The sequence below is a fragment of the Tyto alba genome, unplaced genomic scaffold (genome assembly GCF_018691265.1).
Source record: "Tyto alba isolate M040663 unplaced genomic scaffold, T.alba_DEE_v4.0 Super-Scaffold_33, whole genome shotgun sequence".
In the NCBI taxonomy this organism is placed as follows: domain Eukaryota; kingdom Metazoa; phylum Chordata; class Aves; order Strigiformes; family Tytonidae; genus Tyto; species Tyto alba.
The window spans coordinates 12,696,304-12,708,017 of NW_024881308.1; positions in this window are offsets into that span (position 1 = coordinate 12,696,304).

Consider the following 11,714-nt stretch of genomic DNA (forward strand, 5'->3'; position numbering starts at 1 on the left):
ATCTAAAAAAAATCCATTCAGTTTTCAAAATATCACTCAAACAGAATACTAAAACTTATGCAAGATGCAGATTTTTACAACTTTTTGGCTTACTTAAGATACCGTTCTTTAAGATGGGGAATAATCAGCATATATGCAGTGGTAGTTATGAATCAAAGCTGGAGCTTACTAGAGGGATTTATCATTACATAGTTTATATTTCAGTTGTACTTAGAGTCATAATGCAAAGACCAATGCAGTATTCACACAAAAGATGAGGAGAATTTGCCTTAAACATCTTATAATCTAAATAGACAGGCCTGAAGAACACCACTTGCCCAGCTTGTAAGATTGTACCAGAAGGAGATGGTGGCTTCCTAAATCATAATGGAAGATTTCTACCAGAAATAAACCTAAAAGGTTTGGTTCAGTTTGCTATATTGTTGTATCTTCAGTTTCTGAATGGTAAAGCAACCTGGACATGCTTTACAGACACAAGAGATTATGAGCAATCCTGAGAAACAGAAAGAAAGAGAAAAAAGCAACTGGCTAGGTACACATCCCAAAGAAAGAAGGAGACTGCAAAATTGGAGGAAAGTTAGAAAATAAACCTCAAAAGTCACTGTATCTGTAAAACAACTGTTTTTCAGAGGTGTCTAAAACAAAACAAAAGAAATCTTTTCAAAACCAAACCATAGATGTTAAGGGGAAAAAATACCAGAACTCTGTTTTTTTTTTTCATGCTAACTTAGTTCAGATCACTTGCATAAGCAACATACTTGAGATCTGATTACATAGCTAGACTTTTTGTTTATTTATTTACTTTTAAACAGGATGCTTGCTTGGGTTTAACTTAGTTTGGGGAAAGGGAAGTAAGGAAGATTTTGAAAACAAACAAATTACAAACAGACAAGTTAAAAAAAAAATCTGTTATGTCAGAACCCCCCTCACCCCCTACCCTCTAGAGGCTGGTACCTTTGGTATTCCCAGCACATTCCTCTTCCTTCTGAGCTAATGCAGTAACTGGTAGCAACCAGCAGTGTCACACTTGACTGAGCCCCGCTCACAGATGATGAGACTCAATTTGTCACTAATTTCTGAGATAACTATCGAGATAGGAAATCCTGGCTTCAGTTCCTGATACAAGAAGGGAGTACGTGATCCCAATTATAAACCATACTGTGAGCAACAAATGAAATCTTAACAGCATTTATAGCTGAAGTTTAAAATACTCATGCAGTTTGTATAAAACAGATGTGAATTTTCAAACTAAACAATGGATTTTTACAAAAAGGAAAGAAGTTGAAGCAACAGAGGAAAGCACTGTGTCTTCCTCTGCTTCCGAGGAATCAAAAAGTGAATGATGGTTTTCTGACAGACAATCTACTAAGTTTTCCTGCTACTCTATTTTTATTAGCTTCTTCCAAATTTTTCCAATTCTGCTTTTCATATTTCTAGGAAATTCTAGTTACATGTGACTTTGTTGATAGGTTTCATCTGTTTATTTAAGAATATATGGGGTTTTCTTCCCCACAGATATGATATTGCACTACAGTCTTCTGTGTTGAAGTTATTGTCCCAGATATTATATTTACTTGGGCCTTTTGCCTGGAATCTGCATCCTTTCTTAACCCATCTATAGGGACCATAATGTATCTATACTAGGATCTGAAATCATCAATGTGTTAGGTTTTTTCTTCCTCCTCTCCTGAGGAGGCCTGAGCCATATCCTGGAAAGACTATATTTTCCAGTGGATAGATCAGTTTCTGCATTTAATGGCCCTTGGCTTCCTCATGCTTTGTGTAATAAAGAGGGACTGCTAGAGACTGCTCATATTGAACATGTTCTGTATTAAAAAAAAAAGTTACTGTCAGTTATTTATTCTATCTGATGCCAGGAAGCTGTGTTTCACAGTATTTTCCTTTTTTAGTCAATCTTTTCTAAATCATCTGACCTATCACTGCCTTCAGTTTTCCAACTGTGCAAATCTCCTGTCTTGACCAGGATCAATTAGAATGGAGGAGGTAGGAACTGCTTCTTATGCACATGCAGTGTATCTAGCAATCACATCCTTCTGTTTTGGCTTTTTAAGCTGATGCTACAAACTAAACATTAAAATAAAAAATAAAATAGCTTCATATCATTTTCAGGGAGGCATGTATAACTGAATGCTCTTACACTGTTCTTTAACTATGAAAAACATATACTGAAAAAATTACAGTGATCATTATTTAGCTGTGAAGTCTTGGTGAGTGTCAGGAAGGCAAGAGCAACAAAATAAAACAGAATAAAAGAAAATTGTTCCCTGAAAACTGGCAACTAAATCTGCACCTTAACAGAAAACCACAGACTTGGAACATAATTTTCTTTATCTATTAGAAATAAAACATACTCCTTAATTAAAGTCTAACATGTTTCTGCCAAAGCATTGGTGTGAATACATGCAGAAAGTACAACAGAGATTTCCAGTGCCTGATATGGCATTGCCTTAAGTGGTGCTGGATTGGGAAGAAGCAGTTTTTTTAGAAACAATTTGAACTGTGACCCCAACTTTTCATGAATGACAGTCTCAACGGGTTGAGACATTCTGAAATTACAGGAACTGTTTGTCTGAAAAAAAATCTATCCAGAATATCAGAAAAAGAACTTCTAATTTTTGGAAAAATACACAAAAAATAAGAATGGAATGGTGCCATGGTACCAGAACTCTGCAGAGTAAGAGTAGAGGAAATGCATTCAACTGAGTCCAAACCCCTCCCCCCCAAACCCATGAAAAATGGCTTCTGATGGTTGTGATAAATAATCAGGGGGGATTTACTACATATGAGAAGCATATTGAGTTTGAACTGTGTTATGTCCTTTATCGCACTGTGAACTGCAGTATCTGGACATTTGGCTTAGCTGTTGTCCCTGTGTATGATCACAGTTTGGTAACAGGAACCACAATCATAATACCTCTGACAACTGTAAATTTGTTACATTATTTGTGTTGCTGCCTCATAACTTCTTCTCCTTGATCTTGCTTTCTCTACTTATTTTACTGGCAGTAAAACTCAGTAGATTAATAATGCTATTAATACTTTCTCTGTCAGATCTTCTTGGGTGGCCAATTTCCAGCAGTGTAACCATCTTTACTTGCTCACATCTCCTTATTCTCGATGCCAACCCTTTCTAGCATTTTTATTATATTCTGCAAATGTCAAGGTCCTGGTGCATTTCCAGACCCCAAACATAAACTATTTGAAGCAGATACATTAAAGCAATTGTTAGTTACAATTTATTAATAACTCACACATCTTTTCACTGAGTAACTAAAAGCAAATAAAGGTATCTGAATTTATCTGATCAGACACCTATTAGATTTAGTGAAAAACAATTCAGTGAAAAACTGACAGTCATTTCTCAATTCATATTTTATGCTATTTAACTGGAGCCTATAATAACCCTCACCACCTTTTTTGCAGATACCTCATAGTAAGACAGTGAATTCCTGCCCATCATTATTGTGACAATGATGGATATATAAAATCCTTGCCCTTAGATTCTGATTCATCACAAAATGAATACGATTCCTGCATCTTCTTCAGCTATGTATCATTACGACAGATAGTCACTACCAGTCTAACTTTACCTGGTATAGACATTAGGTGAACCTTTGCTTGCAAAATTGCAAGTATCAGAAGCAAAAAGTCTGACTCCTAGTTCTCTATTCCTAGTCTGAGAAAAGGTAAAACAGTAAAAGAGAAAAATATCAAAATGACAATAAAGTATTTCAGAGCCAGGGATAATAGATTTCATTATAGCCCTTCTAACATGTGAAATGCTGTTATTCAAAACTCAAAAGGCATAGAAAAAATTGCACTTCAGAGTGAGGAAAGTATGATCACAACTCTTTCGTTCTTCTAGTACAAATGTGTATATACACATGCAACCCTTGCTACCAGCTGTGATGCATTCTGTCTCATTAGTTCATGAAGGTATAGCCAGACTTCAGAGAACAGCTTGAAGTGTCATTGTTTCTTTGGAAGTGAAAGTCAATAAAAATACGGACACAGGAATGCAGCCAGACTGTTAACAGAGTTGTACAAATTCCAGTCCTTCATTCCCTCCCTCATCAAGTCTTTCAATCAATAAAATAGCTTTTTGAACCTGCCTTTTGTTCTAGCTTGCCTCAATGTTCTTTTCAATGCTAACCACAATGTATCTTCTAAAATATATGAAAAGTAACACTGTACTAAGAAATTATCTCAAATAGTCTCTTTTCTCCACGCCCTTAACAGCACAACCATGGCCTGAAAATGTTTGCAGCTGAAGAATTTTTGCTGGGGAAATAGCGTAATACCTAGGAAGCTCAAATGACAATCAAGTAATCTAAACAGCCTGGTGCCTGGTTTCCTATTTTCCGACAAAACACTGCTACCTCCCCTGTCTTATTTTGGTTAATGCTCCAGTATTCTTTCCTAGCAATTAGGGGAGAACATTCTTTTGGCACCCACTCTTTTCTTATCATCTGGTTTACTAGCACTTGCTTGACCAACTCTGATAAGGTAGGGTGAAATGGAGTTGTAGAAAATGTGAGAAAGGGAAAATCTACATCAGCTGCATCCAAAATGTAGATGCAGGTTGTATGGTGCACTTACTCTCCCTCTACCTCTTTTCCTATCCTGAAGTTTCAACCACAGACAAGATAATATAGGTGCTTAAAATGTACAAAAGGTACAGAACTCTTGTCATGTCTAAATGTGAGGTCAAGACCCACTAGAATAAGTACAATCACGTTAATGAGAACAGCTAAATAGATTAAGAAATCCCACGTTATGTTATGCTTATGCTAATGTTGTAACTGTATGTTTATTTTGCAGACTTTTGCCTCTTCAGGAAAGAGCTGTTCCTTCTGAACCATCAAGAAGGATTCTGCCAACTCTTGTTCTTCCAACAAATCAGACTTAACACAACATAGCCACAGACATGAATTTCATAACTAAGACTGCCCTGGATATCTGTGCCATCTGTTATTTACCAACAGCATCTCAAGCTGAAAATGACCTGGTAATCTGAATCTGAATGGCAATTATCTCTTTGCCATAAGATGTGCTAGGCCTGTAACATACACCTACATGCATTTTTAGAATGCACAAAAACAGTTGTGCAGAAAGGTGTAGAGCACAGTGCATACACTTTGGCAATGCATGAGCTTCCTTAACCTCATTTAGTTAAACCTGCACCAGCCCCAGGCCACAAAACCTGCACAGCTGGCCTGCAGTTGTTATTCTGGATTTCATGCTACAGCCCCCTGATCCCCATATACACGGTCTTTCTAGGTGCTAGAATGATTTAACCTACTCAGCCTCTGCACCAAACTTGAATACTCCCAGAGGACTGGGAGTCAGTTCACTCACAACACTGATGCCCAACTTGGCCTTGTCTTTGTGTTCAGACATTTGTGTGATTTCATCCCAACAAATGGTCTGAAGAAAATCTGGAGGATTATATTATCATGCCGTTGCAAAATGTAATGCATCCACACAGCTAGGTTCAGTAACTAAAGGTTCAGGTTTAATCAAAGCTTATCAACAAAGCAAGCTGCTCTCAGAGGGCTAGGTGTGAGCAGCACTTCCAATTTGTCATGTCACACTGTTTAAATAATACAGGTTCATTTGTCATTTTATTTTCCCTTTACTAGTTCATACAGGCAGACACTTGTTTATTTCTCTCTTTTCTTAGTGGGAGATAAGTTACTTGGGTAGAGGAAAGGCTATATATTCAAACATGGTGTCAAGGTTGTTGGTAGACTGATGAATCTCAGCTGTGGATCCCCCAGAAAAAGAAATGGTCAGACCTGTACTTGTCTTTAAAACTGGAGAAGCTGCAATAAGGGGATACTAACTTCATTAGTAGCTGATAACTGCAGCAGAACTTTTATTTATACTATTCTACAAGGCAGCATCAGAAACATTAATCTCTTACTAATGTTGTTAAGTACAAATCTGAAGAGGAGATTTGCCAAAGAACAAAGGTAGTAATGACCAGCCTGTTTGGTTTTCATATAGGTGAATAAACTATTATCACATAGTATACTGACTACTGCATGTATATTAACAGTCTTGTCCACTTGGGCACATCATATAAAATACATTAGGTTTTTGTTATTGATGTGCACCTTTTTTTGCAACTGTACATTTTATTTAGCTTTGCTCCAGCAGCCCTTATTATGTAACAAGATTGGCTGTTAGAAGACACCTATCTCATCTACAGGTTTGTAAAAAGACAGTCCTGTGTACCAGTAGTCCAACACAGAGTTTTTTAAACTTCTGCAATCACCTGCATGTAACATCATGAAGCCACACTAAGAAAAAAGCCCCGAAACTGCTTAACTAGGCAAACAGGAATTGTCACCACACAAAGAGGCCAACCATTTCTGCAAAATCCATGCTCTTAATTAAAATCCAGATGTTGTAAAGCTCCCTTCACAGCCAGAAGGGCCACCAACCACATGATTTGCAACACAAGCTTTAGATTCTTATTCCACCCAAGCTGCCACATCTCTGGACAAAGGGAGCTGTAAAAAGCAGCATCATTGCAGTGCCCCAGTACACTTCACACTGTTGCTCCATTCAGCTCCTAGGAGCACAGCAATGGCACTCACCTCTCCAGTAGTCCAGTGTACCCCTCCCTGCAGATTCTGCTCCAGACAGGACAGTCAATTCAGGGTTTCTGGTCCTTTGGCTTTCCCACAAATGCAAAAAATGCCCTCTTCAAAGTCATGCCAGGCTGGCTTCAGCTCGGTGCAGTCCAAGAAGGGGAACTCTCAAGGAAGTGCTGTCAGAGAAGCACATGAATTTCACTTTTTGTGTAACAGCCTGAGGGCCAGCCATAGTCTTCAGGACATACCTAGTCCCTAGCCACCTTCCTCCAGATTATCTTTACACCTCCTTTTCCTCTCAACACCACAAACTTCCCCAGTCACACTACAAACAACTGACCACAAGTTTCCTACCAGGCCACTGAAGAAGGAAAACCAGGCCAGAACCCAAAGCCTTATATGTGCACACCACTCCCCCCCTCTTCTCATCACCCTCCAGACTGGCTTCTGCCCAAACTGATTTGCTTTGGTACTTATGTTTCCTTCCTCCTGCCAGTGCACCTCCAGAAAAAAGCTGTCCCTCCCAAGTGGTCTACCCTTCTGCCTTACTCATTTTTAAATGTACTAAGTTCTTTTGGCAAGACAGCCACCTCAGTTTTCTGCCTCTAGCTTCTTATTTGCTGGCAGCTCTCCGTCCATTCTTTACAAACACAAGAAGTGTTCAGACTGGTCATATTTTGATACGGAATTCTCTTTGTTCAGTAACATGCCCAAACCTGAATAAATGTTGAGGAATAGAACTGTTTCACATAATAATTACAGAAAATTCTCTTCCTCTAAAATCCTGTTATTTTCACAAAGACAGAGATTGTTTGGATCCAGGAAGTGAGGTCAGGTTCAGATCCTGGGGAGAGTGGTGTGTGGTGATAGTAACATGTAGGATTTTTGCAGCATTCCTTATCCAGAGATCTGAGCCCTGTCTCCAGTATATTACAACAGCAGGATATGTTATCTTAGGCAAACTCCTTCCTAAATTTCACAATAGCTGAAACAAGCAGGAATCATTAAATTTGTGTGCTATTGCCCTACTGCTATGAAGGCTGAAAAACAGCTATACAGTTCCTTCTTTACTTTGCTTTGATCTAAATAAATTGTAATATGGTCAGAGCAGAGGCATTTGTCCTCTTTACTGTTTATCAAGTATCTACATTATTTTTAATGGTATGTAAATAATAAAAATAATAAAAACAGTGGGGAAACAGACAAAGGTAACAGAACTCTCCTCCTTTAAGCAAGTTACCCAATTGCAACCCCTACAAAATGCTCAGTTGCCCTTTTACTACATCTGGTTCAAAGGCCACTAAAAATGGGATTCTTTGCACTGACATCAAAGGGCTCTGAATAGGGCTGTCTATAACAGGAGGGGAGACAAGATTAACCTCAGCTTTCTGGCTACAGAGCCCCAGCAAAAAGTAACAAATAATAATCAGAAGATAAGGTTTTCTTGAGAACCTACTGATTTCAGCACATTTTTTCAAACATCAGCTACCATCTAGTAAGTTGCTTGCTTTGTGAGAATGACGCAGTGTGCTACTAAATACACACTGCAGCTTAATATGATCTTTTAATAACACTAAAGAACATTGTGATTAAGACAGAAGCAAGACAGTGGGAAAAGAAATATGAATTGTTTATAAATGTAATAAATAGATTGGTTGCCTTTACTTAGTATCATATGTCTATTGATCAGGCTTTCCTCCTGGCCTGCTGTGAAGCTGTAAGAATGGGTATCAGTGCCAAAAAATTCTCTACTGCTGTTGAAACCCTACCGTACCTTTTAAATACAGGCTTTATTACTAGTGTAAATATATCCTAGAAGGTTAGCTTTTAAAGTGGTTTCTCTCTGTAACCAACCTTATTTAAACACATCTGGAATTCCTTTGTAAGTCACAACTATTTTGTGTAGTCACCTATATGATGAAGGTTAGATGCTGTGGAATTACAGCTAGGGTCTCTGATTGCTTCACAATTGCATGAGTGTATTTATAAAGTTGGGATACAAGGGGCAGAGAAGTACTAAACAAAACGAAGATTATGTTCCTATTTGAACTGGCAGTCCAGGGTTTTCAAATATAAAATCTGGAATCTGAGCTTACTTTTCTTAACGTCATCTGTTTCAGCTGTTGTACATTCCAGGACTCCTTCAGCCTTGACCTCATATCCAAGATATATTCTCCCTTCAGTTAATTAGAAGTTCTCAAATATACTATATTTACACCTGGCAACAGGGTAGATCTGCTGATTGTCTTCCTTAAGCTGCTTGGGTGGCCCTAAGAATGAGGAAGTGTCCTAGCACCGGGGAATTCCCACTGTGTGTAGAGCATAGCTAGCTCTCAGAGCACTGCTGTGCAGTTCCTGCAAAAGGGCAGAAAGGAAGATGTTGGAGGTAGGAAGACTAGAAGGTATAAAGAGAAGAATTAACTCCATACATTTTGTCCAGGGCTCTCAAGACTTTTGCAAAGTACCCACCCACCCTAGAGATCCTGAAATTTAAATAGGAAAAGGAACCTATGAAGTTAAAACAACTTCAAAGGAAAAACTGTAAAATAGTATGAATTGGATCGCTTGGCTTCCAATCCATGCCAGCTACCTCAATAGCTACTCCTCTTCTTTTTTTTTGTTTCTAACCAAATGAAAATATAATCCTTAAATAGATTTACAAATCCATTTCCATCACGTTAATGTCACTGACTGCAATATCCTGACATCATTTATTACTACCCCAACTCAGAATGGACCCTGGATTATTAAAATGTATTTGTTGCTATTTGCTTAACCAGCATTCTTGTTTTGTGACTGCCATATTTATTAAATAAAAAGGTCTCAAGTCATTAGGTAATATGTGACACAAGTAACTTGATAATCAATGTAAATGAGAATCAGGTCCACAATATCCAGGAGTATTAACTCCTTTGATGTGAGTCTCTTTCTTCCTGTATGTCTTCTCTTCTTTTAAAGCTTAGATGAGGTCATTTGACCAAAACCTTGCCCTTCTTAATTTCTGAACCCTGATAGCTAATTTCAGAATATATTTTATTACTTCTTTTGTTTACACAGCACTCAGTATCAGTGCTGATACAGCCTTCCCTGACTTTTCAGGGATTAAACAGCACACAGAAGAAAAAGTAGAGTAATGTAGAAGAGGCCTTCAAAATATCATTTAAAAAAATAGAACATAATTTTTAGGAAAATGTGGTTAAATCAATTCATAACACATGACCTTTTTTGCCATAACAAATATACACATATGCTACAGTTATATATTACTAATTTAAAACTTTTTGTTACTATGATAAATTTACATCATTATTAACAAAAAGGAGTATGTTTCAAAGAAGAAAAATAAATTCATAAATCAGAATTTGGACTCATGTCACTGTTACTTACCACACCAGCAACATACAACCAGTACTTCCTACTTACTGCAATGAAGAGTTCTGTTAAACAGTAAATGTACAATCTCTATTTTTTCCTTTTTCAGGTAAGTTAAAATGCAATCATAAGCATTTGTCAAAATCCTGTATCCAAGAGTATCAGAGTACAATATCCAGAACTTCTTGATTGGAAGCAATTAATTTGTCTACTTATGTAAGAAATGGAAAAAACTCCCAAACGATTATTTTTTCAGAGATGTTTTGTCATAATATTTTTCAAAATAGAAGCCGCTATACAACTGTGAAGCCTCACTGTAACTCTGCTTGGAGAACATGGCTTTAACACACACAAACCCACAATCCAGCAAACTCTATCAGCATTCAGGTCACTGCAGTTACTCACCCGTAAAGGTAAGCATGCACTTACTTTCTTAGATCAATCATGAACTTCAATATAAGGTGAAGTTCACCAACATGCATTGGATCTATTTTCCTCACACTGTATTAGTTATAAGAACATTAGTGACTGCAGTGAAACTACCTAAAATTAGTGGAACTACAATCAACAACGTACTTCCGCAGTTCTGTTTCAGTACTTGAATGTTGTCAATACCTGAGCAAACTACTTGCAGCTACGTCCTCACGAACTGTGCTCACTGCAGTGGGTGCAAACCTTACAAATTTACTGAAAACTTGTCTTTTCTAACTGGGTTTTGGAGATAGGACATGATTAATGCTTCTGACATTTCAATTCTATACTGCAAAGTCTTGTCATTTGCACAAACTGTGTAGACCAAAAGCAATATTTAAGTTTCCACAGACAGCCATGATCTTGGCAAAACTTGAAAAAAAGGAACTTTCTACCTGTTACCCTGTGTTTGATGACCATTGTGCTTCTGTTACTAGCTGAGAATACGGACAACTGAAGTTCTCCCACACAGCTCTCAAGCTTTAAACTGACAGGAGGCGAGGTTTGACAAACTGACAGAATGTGACATCTTAATGAGGTTTTTTTCTAAGTGGTGTTACTGAATCGTCCACACCAGAAGCTGGAATCGGGGCAGGGCAGGAGAAGAATGTGATGCGCTAGAGGACAGTGTTCCTCCTTCAGATAACATAAGTGATCTCTCAACTAATTTTTTACTCACAAAACACGTTTTAGTGAATATGTCAAATTGGCACAATACATAAAAGGAAATCTGTCTACAGCTATTTCTATTAGTACTGAAACATTCTTATATAAAACACTATGCTTTGATTTAGAATATCCACAATTAAATTTGCTAACCTTTCTCCATGTGCCATTTATGACATATGTTTCCTATAACAGGATATGTTACACATACTACTGTAAGAAAAGATATAGCCAATTCCCTTAACCCTTAAACCCTTACCTATTATCATGTAATAGCTGATCTAACGATAGCAAATGGGGCCACATGCTGGCTTGTTTTTCTAGGCACAAGTGTCAACTATTTCACACAGTAAGAAATCCCCTTTTACCTTAAATTTTGCACTCTAGGTAGGCTTGTCCACAAAGAAAAGTTCATAGTTAACTGGGGGAAAAAGCAAGTATTAATAAATTGGTGACTTAATTTCACCTGGAAAATAACCCCGAAAAATTCCCCAGTCTGTAGCCCAGACTTGAGTCAGAAGTTTGCATTTGTATCCCCCAGGCAATCCTCTGTCCTCCTGGAATTCCACCTACACCACCACG